At 45.2% G+C, this 14,038-nt stretch overlaps 1 long non-coding RNA gene across 1 annotated transcript in view; it reads right to left on the bottom strand.

Moving 5' to 3' along the window:
• Positions 1–14,038, bottom strand: part of LOC112448788 (uncharacterized) — a 54,322-nt gene that overhangs the window by 19,959 nt on the left and 20,325 nt on the right. Inside the window, exon 2 of the long non-coding RNA XR_009496452.1 lies at positions 10,079–10,181. This is a non-coding gene — a long non-coding RNA (uncharacterized lncRNA). The remainder of the gene's footprint in view (positions 1–10,078; positions 10,182–14,038) is intronic.

Raw genomic sequence — 14,038 nt, 5'->3', positions numbered from 1 at the left:
TAGATGAACGAAGAGCATGTCCAGGGGATTTTGATGTTTATGAGCGACCTTAGCCAACAGCCTTCTGTATAACCCTGAAGTGGTTGTTATTATCATTATTATCATCACTGTTCTAGGCTAAAGAAAACCTGAGGTTCAGAAAGGTTAAAAATCTTCTTCAAGGTGTGTCAGTTACAATTCAAGAATAGCCTCAAATTTACATTCTCTGCCTGGACTTGGCATCCAAAATAATTAACAGTGAAAGTGGTGCGATTTAACCCATTTCCTCTTCTTCTTGGATGGGCAGCTAGACTAGATTTCCCAGCCTCCTTGTACATTAGAGTGGTGTGGGCCATTTCCCAGCCAACCTCCAAATCTTTCACACAAAGTCCCTTTGTGGTCTTTCTCCCTCTTCCAGCTTGGAACAGTGACTCTGGAAGACATGCATTCAGAGGGCAAAATGTAGAAGGAGGAGCCCGGGCTCCAGAGGAGACCCAATCACAAATCAGGAATAGCCACTTGGTTGTCTTCTTCTTTTTTTTTTTCGGTCAAGCCTGTGGCATGTGGGACCATAATTCCTAGTGAAAATATTAGTTGCTCAGACATGTCCAACTCTTTGCAACCTCATGGACTGTAGCCCACCAGGCTCCTTTGTCCATGAATTCTCCAGGCAAGAATATTGGAGTGAGTAGCCATTTCCTTCTCCAGGGGATCTTCCCGACCCAGGTATCAAATCCAGATCACCTGCCTTACAGGCAGATTCTTTACAGTCTGAGCCACCAGTACTTTATCCTAATTAATTCAGACCCCAATCTACTGGAACAGAGGTCAGCTGTAGCACTCTGTTAATTGTTAGGGGAAAGTAAATTCCCAGGCATGTTCAGCTCTCCATAGCCTCAGGATGGCCATCTGAGAATGAACTGCAGGTGCTGGATGTTGGGGGTGCGGTGGGGGAAGGAGAGCAAAGTGATTTTAAAAAAAGTCAAGCTGAGCACTGGCATTGTCCAGTGGGGCCAGATTACAGCTAGAGAGGAATTTGAGCTTAATGCTCCGTGCAGAGGGGACTGGAGTAGGTCACTGATTTGGGGTCTTTGGGATGGACTTGGGGGTGCTCCATGGTCTCATGATCTGCTCTCCCCACCCACACACACACTGAGTGAGTCTTGTTTCTAAACTATAATGGCTCTTTTTCTTATGAGCTCTCACCTCCAATCTCTTCCTATCTCTTACCAGGGAAGCCCAAGAATACTGGAGTGGGTAGCCTATCCCTTCTCCAGTGGATCTTCCCGACCCAGAAATCAAACCAGGGTCTCCTGCCTTGCAGGTGAATTCTTTACCAGCTGAGCTACCAGGGAAGCCCTACCTCCAGTCAGCTCCCCTCATCTCAGTGGCATATTTAGTTCAGAGAAATGTCACACTCCTTCCTGAGCATTTCTGTCAGTCCAGCCAATCCACTAACACCATTGGATCAAATTCAACTTTTGATTTCTGTGACCCTGAGTTCTAGCCATGCATGGAATCTGGAAAAATAATTAACGTCTGTTAAATGCTATTTCCCAGACTTTGTGCCAGGTGTTTAAAGTAGTTCATTAGCCACATGCTTCATGGTCCCTGTGAGGTCCAGAGGCACTTCTAAAAAGAATTCCCCTCGTAGCCATTCCTGAATGGGGGGGAGGGGCACACAGGGAAAATGCTCTACACCTCAGTTTGTTTCCAGCAGTAAAAATTGTATTGTTTTTATTTATTTTTAAAAGTTACTTTGTTATATTTTCATTTATTTATTTGACTGTGCCAGGTCTTAGCTGAGTCATGCAAGATCTAGTTCCCTGACCAGGGATTGAACCCAGACCTCCTGCATTGGGAGTCCAGAGTCTTAGCCACTAGACCACAAGGGAAGACCCATATTGTTTTTAAATTTAAGTCTTCCACATTTCTTATTGGGTCTATTCTTAGTTTTGTGTGTAGTAAATAGGATTATTTTTCTGTGTTGCTTTGAAATGGGCTGTGGTGTGGAGTGTTCAGGCATGTCCAACTCTTTGCAGCCCCATGAACTGTAGCCCATCATTCTCCTCTGTCCATGGGATTTCCCAAGCAAGAGTACTGGAGTGGGCTGCCATGTCCTTCTCCAGGGGCTCTTCCCGACCCAGGGATCCAACCTGTGTCTCCTGCATTGCAGGATGATTCTTTACCTGCTGAGCCATTGAAATTGGCTACTAGTTTTTAGGTTTGTTCTCTTTGGTTTTCTAAGTAGAGAAGTATCTTCTAAGTAGTAAAATCTTGTTGTGGAGGAGATATTGATTTTTAACAGCTTTGGGGGATATAATTCACATACCACACAATTTGCCTATTTAAGGGGTATAATTCAATGTTTCTTTAGTATATTCACAGAGTTGGGCAACCATCACCACAATCAACTTCAGAACAATGAGTGGCAATTTAAATGAAAAATTTCCCCTTATTGAATTGGGTAGTGTCACCAGTAGACTGTTAAATAGTGATGATGATCATGGTCAACTTTGTCTCCTTCCTGATTTTTCTGGAATGTCTGATTTTTCATCATCAAATAGGGTAATTACAAACAGTTTTTGGTAGTTAGGCTTTATCAAGGTAAGAAAAGTTCCTTCTACCTCAGCTTCCCAAGAATTTTATGTTCTTACTTACAAATAGGCGTCTATGTTATCTAATTCATTTATCAAAACATTTATTGTAACGGGAATACATTTGCTCCCTTTTAATCTATTCCTATAGCAAATTAATTGTTCTCTGCTTAAAACCATCTTTGGATTATTTACGTATAATCCTTTTAAAATACCACTGGATTTCCTTGACTAATGGTCTGTTGAGAATTTTTGCCTCTAAGTGTTTAGTATGATTAGTTTCCTTCTTACCTCCCTTGCTTCTATCTTCCCTTCCACCCTTCCTTCTTTCCTTCTATCTTTCCTTAATGGGATATGGTGAACCAAGGTTATGCTTGTCTCAGGGTGCTTCCAGGTAATGATTAAGCAAGGCTAAAAAAGGCACAGGTGCCTGGTCATTTCTGTAGGACCCTCTAAGGCAGCAGTCCCCAACATTTTTGGCACCAGGGACTGATTTTGTGGAAGACAATCTTACCACGGACTGGGATGTGGGGGTGGGGTGGGTTGGCGGGATAGTTTGGGGATGATTCAAGGGTATTACATTTATTATGCACTTTATTTCTATTATCATTACATCAGCTCCACCTCAGACCACCAGGCATTAGATCCTAGAAGTTGGGGACCCCTGCTCTAATGCAGTCTTTGCTCTGGAGCTTCTTGTTAGGCTAGCAAAGACTTGGTCAGATCTACCTCTTGGTCTGACAGCTTTCCCTGCCCAGTCTGGATTCAGCCCTTTCCCTTTCACAGCTGTTACTTGCCCTAAAATTGCACACCCAATTCCAGTCAGCATCTGCTTCCCAGAGGCCCAGCTGACACACACACGCTAACTTTTCCAGCTTGGTGTGAAGTCTTGTTCATTTCTAGACTGGAAAAAGTTATGCATTGTAGAAATGATCAGATCCTTGACAATTAGATGTAATTCACCAATAAAACCATCTTAGCCTTTGAGGTTTTTTTTAAGGGAAAGAACTTTGACAACAGTTTTAATTTCCTCTGTGTTTATTGGTCTATTCAAGTTTTCTATGTCCCCTTGTATAGATTTTGGTAATTTGTGTTTTCTTAAAAAATTTTGTATTTAAATCTAGATTTTTAAATTTTTCATTAATGCAGAGGCCCCTTCTCTGCTAGCTGGAGGAGAATTACAGATATCTAAGTAGTCTTCTAAGACCTGGTTTATTGCTGGAACCCTGGAGGTTCCAGGGCAATGTGAGAAAGTTCTGGAACCCAACCTGGTTCCTAAGCCCTAAGAAAAAATTAGTAGAGTGCAGACATGTTAGCACCAAAGGGGCCTTAGACGCCAGTGTACCAGTAAAGGAACAGATCCAGACAAGGGAAATGGCTGGTCCATGCCCACACAGCTCTGTGAGAGCAAAGGCAGTGCGTGTGTGTGTGTGTGCGTGCACGCATGCTAAGTTGCTTCAGTCATGTTCAACTCTTTGCAACCCCATGGACTGTAGCCCACCAGTCTCCTCTGTCCATGGGATTCTCCAGGCAAGAATACTGGAGTGGGTTGCCAAACCCTCTTCCAGGGGATCTTCCCAACCCAGGGATCAAACCCACATCTCCTATGTCTCCTGCATTGCAGGCGGATTCTTTACCACTGAGCCACCTGGAAAGCCCAGCAAACTCAGTACTGCATCCCAAGTCTCCCCTCTGCCAGCCCTATTTGGGGCTGCAGACAGTCTGACAGTTTACTAAGAGACACTGATGGCACCCCAGAGGTACCATAAGAATAATAGTATCTTCCTCCTTGGGGTATTGTGAGATTTAAATGGAACAATGTCTATGGAACAGTTAGCACAATGCCTGGACCCCATAGGCGTTCACTCCATAGTAAATGGACAGCAAACAAATCTGTCTTTAGTGGCACTAACTGCAAAGGGAAAGGCATATTTCTGCTTTGAGGGGTGGTGAGCACACAGGCAGGGTTTACAGCCTCCTTAGGACCTGAGACACCACGTGGGAAGAAGTGAATCCCAAGAATTCTGGATCTTGATTCAGAAAATGTCAGGATCCTGTATTTTTGACTTGAACTTGACTTTGATGTTTAGCTTCTATTTTCTGCCACTGATAGAATTCATGAGGTGGTAACAACCTTATCATGGGCGGGACCCCTGGCTCTGAGACCATGGGCACGTTATTTAATCTCGCAGCTTGGGCTTCTGCAAAGGTGCTAGAAGACTAATATCTTCCTCCTTGGGGTAATGTGAGGTTTAAATGGAACACTGTCTGTGGAGCAGTTAGCACGGTGCCTGAACTCAGTCCATGGGAACCACTGATACTGTTGTTACTAATACATGCACTGTTCTGAGATTCTGAGAAGCCAGATTTGGGCTCTGGTGCTTCACTTAGTATTTGTGACTTTAATCCTAACAGTTAGGTAGTAGAATTTTTTGTATATTACTAATAAGGAAACTAATATGCATGTCCAACCTCAAGTCTTAAGATCTGGGTCACACACAGCTACTGTTTTCTAACAAACCTTTTTAGGTATGGTCTCAGCAAAATGATTGTTCAGCAAGTTTGTTTGAAGAAAAGAAAGGTGAAAGCAGTCTGATATTCCTGAGTGAGAGTAACATCCTAAGGAACCACATTTACCAGGAGCCCTCAAGACTATCTAGAAAATTATTCATTCTCCCAGCACTGGCAGACAAATCCAGCCAGGACGCAAGAGGGTCCACTTATAATTGACCTAAGGCCGGGCCACTCAGTAAACTTGCTGACTAAGAGCTAATGGACAGGGAGGCCTGACGTGCTGTGATTCATGGGGTCGCAAAGAGTCGGACACGACTGAACGACTGAACTGAACTAAAGAGCCAATGTGTAGATGAGGAGAAAGTCCTCAACCCTCTTAGCATCTACTCTGACTGGATCTGGAAATTAAATGGACAAAGACAGATTTATAGGAGATTAAATTCATACAAAATTTATTGAACTTTTACATGCACATGGAGCCTTCACAAGAGAATGAAAACACAAAGAAGTGACCAGAGCAAGAACTTCTATGTCCTTAGACAAAGAAATAATTTGTGAAGACTTGACAAAACAAAGAGGTTGGGGCTAGGGGCAGTAAGTGGTGAAGAATTGGCTAGGAAGATAAGGGTTGGTTTAACAGTGATTTCTTGGCCCTGGTTCCCTGTCTCTGGTGATGAGAATATACTCCTTCTTCCTGGGGACCTTTCACATAGGAGTTTCATGAATTGTTTCAGGCACGAAGTAGGCAGTGATCAGAATGACCTGCCTGTTTCTGCTATTTTCTCAGACTCAGTTTAAGATATTCAACATGTCAAAGTACCATATTTTGGGCTAGTATGTCCTAAACTGAGGTAGTTCAGTGGTAAAGAGTCCACTTGCAAAGCAGGAGATTTGGGTTCAATCCCTGGATTGGGAAGATCCCCTGGGAAAGGAAATAGCAACCCACTCCAGTATTCTTGCCTGGGAAATCCCATGAATGGATGAGTCTGGAAGGCTACAGTCAATGGGGTGGCAAACAGTTGGACATGACTTAGCGAATGAGCATGTACACACATCCTGAACCCCATTATATACATCTGGGAGCTTGTCAGAAATGATGATTCTAGGGATTCCTTGGTGGTCCAGTGGTTAGGACTCAGCTTCCACTGCAGGGAGCACGGGTTCTATCACTGGTCACGGAACTAAGATTCCGCATGCCTCACAGTGCAGCCAAAAAAAAAAATGATGATTCTTCCCCACCCAACCCAGACCTATTGAAACTTCAGTTTGGAGGTGGGGGGCCAGCAGTGTGTTTTAGCAGCTCTGCAGGTGCCTCGTTGGCACAACAAGGTTTGAGAAGTGAACAAATAAGAGCACATATGTCTGGACAGCGTCTGTAATCTTGCCTTTCCCAAGGCGAGACCACTGATCTGCGCTCAGGGTCTTTGCCAAGGAGGAAATAGGATGAAAAGAAGAAATTGCATCAAGAATGTGGTTATTTTTTTTTTGGTTATTCTCCCAGCTTTCATCCAACATGTTGTGTTTTTTTTTTTTTTTTTTGGCCTTCAACAGAATGCCAAAGTGAACATAATGGGTGTGGTGTGTTTGGCAGCATGGAACAAATCTGAGAGGGGTGTGAAATGAATTCACACTCCACACGTGCAAGCCAGGCAGGAAAGCAGCTGGACTGGAGGACTTGGCGGGTATGACAGGGTCTCAGAGGTGGGCCTCGGTCTGTGAAAGAAAGAAGGAAGGAAGGAAGGAAGAGAAGAAGGAAAGAAGGGAGGCAGGAAGGGAAGGAAAAAAAAAGAAGGCTTCATCTGTGGTACACACATCAGCCTGAATTCAGCCGCTGCCCTGTTATGTCACTTGCCAGGGAAACTTAGACGGGGGATGTGGCTTCTCTCAGCTGGGGGAACAATGTGTGTAAGAGTGCCTGGCACCCAGCAGGCAGTCAACAAGGTCAGAGTAACCCCAACTTGGGCTCTTGCTGTGAAGGGAGTGGTGGCCCAGGGCACAAGCCAAACCATCTTTCCACCTGGCCTCCATCATGCCACGGGCTCCCAGGATCCCTGGCTTCAGGTGTCTCCCAGAGAAGCCACAGAGTATCAGGGTTTGCTGTGACCCCTCCATCCCACTCAATGTGTCCCTATGGAAAATGTGTCCCAGGGTGGAAAACTCAGAGCACTTGATGTGGCCACAAGCATACCTTCTCATTCCTTTGGAGTCCCTACTTCTTACTCTCCCTACACCTCCAGCCCCTGGGTCCTTTTTATGTGCTTCCCACTGTGCCTGGCCTCCAGTATGGATGGCAGGTCCTTCCCAGCCATGTTTGGTTCCATGGCTGGTTAATGGGCAAGGAGAGGTAAGAGGTGGGATGGTGGGTTTGACTAGGTCTTGTAAGGATCAGCTTTGTGGTGGTACATCTATAGCATTAGATGTTCAATCTATTATACAAAGAGTAAACCTCCTGCCAGCATTTCTTCTCTACTTTTTTATGCTAAAATTGTATTTGTCTCCGCTCAGTGGTAAAGAATCTGCCTGCCAAGCAGGACACTTGGGTTTGATCCCTGGGTCAGGAAGATTCCCCTGGAGAAGGAAATGGCAACCCTCTTCAGTATTCTTGCCTGGGAAATCCCGTGGACAGAGGAGCCTGGCAGGCTACAGTCCATAGGGCCACGAAGAGCTGGACACAACTGAGTGACTAACACTTTTTTTCACTTTCAGCCTTGAGTGCATTGTGGAGGTCTCAGGAATTCCCAGACTCCAAGAAAACAGGTGTAGAGATGGGAAGAATACTTGCCTCTCCAACCCTATTATTATTGATTTTTCATTTTTATTATTTTTAAAATTTTTGGCTACGCTGGATTTTCATTGCAACATGAGTGCTTTTTGTTGCAGCATGTGGGCTTCTCCTGTTACTCCAAGGCATGTAGGATCTTGGTTCTCTGACCAGGGATTCAAACCATGTCCCCTGCATTGGAAGGCAGATTCTTAACCACTGGACCACCAGGGAAGTCCCTTCGCATCATTATTATTGATTGATGTTTCCTAGGGCATCCTCAAAAATGCTTGTAGAGCCTCACTCTGAAAGTTTCTTCTCTTCGTCTTGCTGGAGAACATAAGCACTCTGGTCATCAAATGAGGATTGTATCATACACTCAAGAGCCAAAGGGATGGCTTGTGAGGACTCTTCCCCAAGCCGTAGTCCTGTGCCCTCATGGTTGAAACAGTGCTTCATGGAACCAAACAAAGCTACTCAACCCCACAGGAGGCTCCAAAATGAGCCATATATTTCCTTGATGACAACCACCTCAATATGATTTGGGGCATCCCTGGTGGCTCAGGTGGTAAAGAATCTGCCTGTGTGATGTGGGAGACCTGGATTCAATCCTTGGGTTGGGAAGATTCCCCTGGAGAAAAGAATGGCAACCACTCCAGTATTCTTGCCTGGAGAATTCCATGGACAGAGGAGCCCGACGGGCTACAGTCCATGAGGTCACAGAGAGTTGAGCAAAACTGAACGACTGACATTTTCACTTTCACTGTTCAGAAACTCATTGTGTATTATCAGAATGTGCAATCTCAGAACTCTCAAAGCCAACTCTACTGCAAACAATTGCTTGCTGAAATAAAATCTATATTTTTAAGGTAGGACAATAAAACAATTAAATATCAAATTTTCTGTGTGTTTGGGCCCCCTCTCCCCCTAATCTGCAGTGTGTAACTGCATTACCCATTAACCAGAACTCCTCAAAGATGGGGGCCTGATCCAACATACAAGATCCACTTTTTTTTCTTCCTTCTGATGTTAGCCATATAAATTCTTTTTTTGTTATATTTATTATTTGTATACTTTATTTATTTTTAATTGAAAGATAGTTACACTATTGTGTTGGTTTCTGCCGTACATCAACATGCATCACCCACAGGTATGCATATGTCTCCCCTTCCTCTTGAGTCTCCCGCACACCTCCAACCCCATCCCACTCCTCTAGGTCATCACAACACTGATTTACTTCTTAAAGAGGGTTCGTTCCCAGCTCTGTAGCAGGTCATGAGCAGCAAGGTGACTTGCTGCTTGCTTTGTACCTACCTACTTGGACTATGTATCCTTGATGGACTTTATGTAAAATAGCAAAATGTCATTTTAATGTGTGATGCTTTGACTCAAAGATGTATATGATTGTGCCTTTGACTTCTAACAAGTGGAACAGTTCTCAGAGCTTTCTGAGAATCTACTTCCTAGGTTATAATCCTGAGTTTGGCTCAATTAAAGTTCTCTTTTTTTTTTGCCCCTTATATTTCGGTAACACTGTGTGTGGCACGTGGGATCTTAGTTTCCCCACAAGGGGTCGAACCTACTCCCCCTGCAATGAAAGCACAGAGTCTTAACCACTGGACTGCTGGGAAGTCTTTCTCTTTTTTCCTTCTTAACTTGATAGTTCATTGAATTTTCACTGACAGCCTTCCTGGAGAGAGAGAGGGTGTTAGGGGCATAGAAGGTTGGAGGGGCTTTTAGCAACACAGTTTATTTTCTCCTCCTCCTGTCCAGACCCAGCTTCTCTGACTGCCCTGTTATGTTTTATTGACATCTTTCTTTTTTAAAAAAATCACTTATTTATAGCTGGGTCTCTGTTGCTTTTCTCTAGTTGCAGCAAGCAGAGGCTACTCTCTAGTTGCAGCGCACAGGCTTCTCATTGTGTTGGCTTCTCTTGTTGTGAAGCATGGGCTATATGGGGTGTGGGCTCAGTAGCTGTGGCACATGGGCTTAGCTGCTCTGCCGCATGTAGGATCTTCCCGGACCAGGGTTCAAACCTGTGTCTCCTGCATTGGCAGGTGGATTCTTTACCATTGATCCACCAGAAGCCCTATTTACATCTTTCTATTATAGCTCCTGCCTCATCAAATCCCTCCCAGTTGAGATGGCTTCTAAACTCCATCACCAGCTTCCTCAATGCAGATGGAAAACATTCTGGAGTTGTTGAATCCGGCAGTGAAAATCTCACCTTTTAATCATACTTCATCACTGACGGGGAGAACTTTCTTCCAAACCTGGCCCTCTGCCCAGCGGGGTCCAGAGCCAGCGTGTGACTGGCGCAAGATGGAGTTCTGTAATGGATTAACAGGAGAGTTGCATTTAATAAAAGCCAAAGAACTTCTGAACACACATGTTGGAGGAGAAAAGAAGCAAGTTAGAGCTCAGCAACTGACAGACATAGCGCATGGGGTGGGCGTTGGGGAGAAGATGGTTCTCTCAGGACCATAGGCACAAGGTCCTAAGGGCCAAGAAGGAATCCTTGCTAGGAGGTAATATTATTGTGCTGTGTGTTCAGTTATGTCCAACTCTTGGTGACTCCACGGACTGTAGCCCACCAGGCTCCTCTGTCCGTGAAATTTTCCAGGCTAGAATACCGGAGTGGATTGCCATTTCCTTACTTCAGGGGATCTTCCTGACCCAGGGATCAAATCTGTCTCTTGCATCTCCTGCTGTGGCAGGTAGATTCTTTACCACTGCACCAATAGTAATAATTCATTCTTCAAATAGGCACTGTTCTAGACACTGAGCTGATAAAAATGAGCACCAAAGATGGATGAATATAAGGCAAGGATGTTTTTTTCTGAAAATGATTTCCCAGAAAAGACTAACTCCAAGGAGTCTTACTTTGGAGTCCTTGCTTGTATGCTGCCTTCCTTCCTTCCTACCCCTTCCTTCATTCCTTCTTCCTTCCCTCTTTTTTTTTTTCCTCCCTCCGTCCCTCCTTTCTTTCTTCCTTCCTCTGCTTAAGTGATGACAACTGTCTGGAGAGGCTGCTTTAGCCTGAAATGACCTCAACCAGTGTTAGTGTCTGTTTAGAAAGGTATTCTGATGACACTGGTAAAAAAAAAAAAAAAAATAGGCAAAAAAACTTTAAACACAAATAGAGTGAGTCTCCCTGGGAGACCTCACCACAAAAAGAGTGGTGTATTTTCATAAACAAGGTTTTTAAAGGTCATTTAAAAATACAAGCTCTGAAGATGACAGCTATATATATACCTACTGGGTAAATGCAGGAGAAAAACCATCCTAATGCTATGTGGAGGGGTAATTGTTGTTTGGGGTGAGATTTCCAATGTCAGCATCACATGTGTGTTCACAAAGTACCACCTCCCAAGCAATTTAGATGATGTGAAAACGAGATATAGAAAACTGAGTCAGAGGCTCAGAAAATGCTCCTTGAGAGGCTGTTAGTTTCCCGCAGCCAGTCAAGTTCTGTTCGCTTTCCAGCTCTCAGACCTCAAGTCTCAGGGGAGGGAAGGTCGATGTCATCTTAGCTCCTCAACGCTGCTTCCAAACCATTCTCCCTCCTTCCTTCCTAAAAAACTACCCAGTTAAATCTCCCTTTGAGTCTCATCAAACTTCACTACTGACCCCTTTGCTTGTTGCCAGCACGTGCTGACCCCAGGCTCCATGAGGGCTTTGAGTTCACACTCATTCACTTCAGCACTACTTTTCTTTACTTTCTTTTTTTGTTTTTGGCTGTGCCAGGTCTAAGTTGCAGCACGCAGGGTCTTCAGATGTAGCATGTGGGATCTAGTTCCCTGACCAGGGATTGAACCCCAGCCACCTGCTTTGGGAATTTTAATCACTGGTCTGCCTGCTAAGTCGCTTCAATCATGTCCAGCTGTTTGTGATCCTATGGATTGTAACCCACCAGGCTCTTCTGTCCGTGGGATTCTCCAGGCAAGAATACTGGAGTGTGTTGCCATGACCTCCCTCCCAGGGATGTTTCTGACTCAGGGATCGTACCTGCTCTCGTAAGTCTCCTGCATTGGCAGGTGGGTTCTTTACCATGAGTGCCACCTGGAAAGCCCCTTAACCACTGGACCGCCAAGGAAGTTCCATCTCCAGCATTACTTTCATTTATCTCATGATGATTTCAACACCCACATAGCAGATCCTCTCCACGTCCCAGTGACTTTGTCTGTCTGAGTTGATGTAACAGAACCACAGACTGAGTGGCTTATAAACAACAGAAATTTATTTCTCACATTTCCAGACACTGGAAAGTCAAACCGTCCAGCCACACACAGATGATAACCCACTTCCTGGTTCCTAGAACCAGGCCATCTTTCTGTTGTGTCCTCACCTCGTGGAAGGTGCAAGGGAATGCTCTGGGTCTTCTTCACAAGGACACCAAACCCATGCATGATGGCTCCACTCTCATGACCTAATCACCTCCCCAGAGCCCACCTCCTAACCCCATCACCTTGGGGACTAGGTTTCTATGTAAGGATTTAAGGGAGAGCTTCCCTGGTGGTCCAGTGGTAAAGAATCCACCTTTCAGTGTTAGGGGACTAGATAGAGCTCAATACCTGGTCCTGGAAGATTCCACATGCCTTGGGGCAACTAAACCCATGTGCCACTACTACTGAAGCCCAAGTGCCTAGAGCTCGTGCTCCACAAGAGAAGCCATCACAATAAGAAGCCCAAGCACCACAGCTAGAGAGGAACCCCCACTGGCTGCAACTGCAGAAGGCCCACACGCAGCACCAAAGACCCAGTGCAGTTGTAAATAAATAAAATAAAAGTAAATAAATCTTAAAGAAAAGAATTGAGGGGGCACAACCATGCAGTGTCTTTCAGGTCATGACCTACTCTCCACTCCTGACCTTGACACCTCCAACCCTAGCACTCCCTCCCACCTTCATACCCTGGAACCTGTCACCACCACTGACTACAGCTCTTCCTTATCTTCATTGCTGGCGGCCCGCTCTCCAGCCACTGCACCCTGTCTTTCCAGCTCACTCCTTCTCGGATTGCAATAACTCTTCTTCCAGCTGAGACCTACAATCTCTGACTCAACCATGTTTTCACTGATAACTTGCCCCTTCCTTGCCTCTTTCCCCTTCTGACCCAACCTAGAATTCACACTCATCATTACAGAATTTCCTGCCCACACCCACATCCTCTGTTGTGTGTGCCTGGCAGAATCTGAGCACAGCTGGTCTATTCATTTACAAGATGGAGAAACAAAACAACACAGAGGTCTCTCCCTTTCTCTCTTATCCCACTTGCCACTGTTTCCTTTCTCTGCTCCCCCAAGACAATTATCCATTTACTATCGCCAATTCCTCCTCTCCCCTCCTGCTGGAACTCTAATGTTACCGGCTTTGCTACCTCACTCCACTGAAGAGCTTGTGTCAAGACCTCTGAGGCCCTTCTGTTGCCAAATCTAATGGGTGATTCTCTGACCTCATCTAGTTTGACCTTTTGATGGAGCAGCTCACCCGACCCTCCTGACACACTCCGGGTGTGGACATGCACCCTCCCCCGCCAGATTTTCTTCAACCTCATTGGCTAATTCTTCACATCTCTCTGACCCTAAACACTGGGACGCACCAGGATTCAGGCCTTGGCCCTTCCCTCTACCACTCCTTACTGCCTCATCCAGCTCTCAGGGACTGAATGACTCCCAGAGTTAGATCTCCAGCCCAAACCTCTCCCTCAAATTCCAAACTTCTATCTCCAACTTACAACGTGACCTCTCTACTTGGATGTCGAATGGACATTCCAGACTTACCATCTCCTATCCCTCCAAAGTGTTCCTCCTGACTTTCTTCATCCTTGAAAAGGGCAATCCCAGGGGAATCAATGCTCAGGCGAAACAACCCTTGAAAGTTATCCTTGATTCCTCACTTCCTCTCATGTCCTACATACAATAATTACTAAATCATTTTGGCTTACCTTCAAAATACATCAGAACCCAATGCTTCTTTCCACTGCTTCTAACATGGTCCAAGCCACGACCATCTCTCACCCGATTTATCGCTGTAGCCTCCTACCTGGTCTCCCTGTCCCTGCCCTCATCTTTACTGCTACTGCTAAGTCACTTCAGTCGTGTCTGACTCTGTGTGACCCCATAGACGGCAGCCCACCAGGCTCCCCCGTCCCTGGGATTCTCCAGGCAAGAACACTGGAGTGGCTT

This window comes from Bos taurus, chromosome 11 (genome assembly GCF_002263795.3).
Source record: "Bos taurus isolate L1 Dominette 01449 registration number 42190680 breed Hereford chromosome 11, ARS-UCD2.0, whole genome shotgun sequence".
Lineage (NCBI taxonomy): Eukaryota > Metazoa > Chordata > Mammalia > Artiodactyla > Bovidae > Bos > Bos taurus.
Note: the sequence above shows the minus strand (reverse complement) of the source record. Positions and strands in the feature narration are given on the sequence as shown.